We start from the raw sequence: 304 nt of genomic DNA on the forward strand, positions 1-304 counted from the left end.
ATGAGAAGGGTTTTTTGTTGTTATTGTTGTTTTTAAGACTTTTTATTTTGGGAAGTTTTTTCAGTAAATTTCCCAGACTGGCCAAAAATACTCTGTAGCCAAGTATGCCTTGAATCAAAACCCTCTTGACTAAGCCTCCTATATAGCTAGGATTTGGCAGTACAGGCTGTGCCTCCAGGCCTAACTTTTCCTCTCCCCCCACCTCTTCTTCTCTCCCCCTTTTTTCCCTTCTTCCTCCTCTTCCTTCTCTTCTTCCCCTCCTCCTCCTCTCCCTCCTGGCTCCTCCTGGTCCTTTTCCTCCTTC

At 45.4% G+C, this 304-nt stretch overlaps 1 protein-coding gene across 10 annotated transcripts in view; it reads right to left on the reverse strand.

Annotated features, from left to right (window-relative positions):
* The window catches only part of Hemgn (hemogen), a 19,888-nt gene that overhangs the window by 18,953 nt on the left and 631 nt on the right, over positions 1-304 (reverse strand). The window lies entirely within an intron of this gene.

The sequence above is a fragment of the Mastomys coucha genome, unplaced genomic scaffold (assembly GCF_008632895.1).
Source record: "Mastomys coucha isolate ucsf_1 unplaced genomic scaffold, UCSF_Mcou_1 pScaffold18, whole genome shotgun sequence".
Lineage (NCBI taxonomy): Eukaryota > Metazoa > Chordata > Mammalia > Rodentia > Muridae > Mastomys > Mastomys coucha.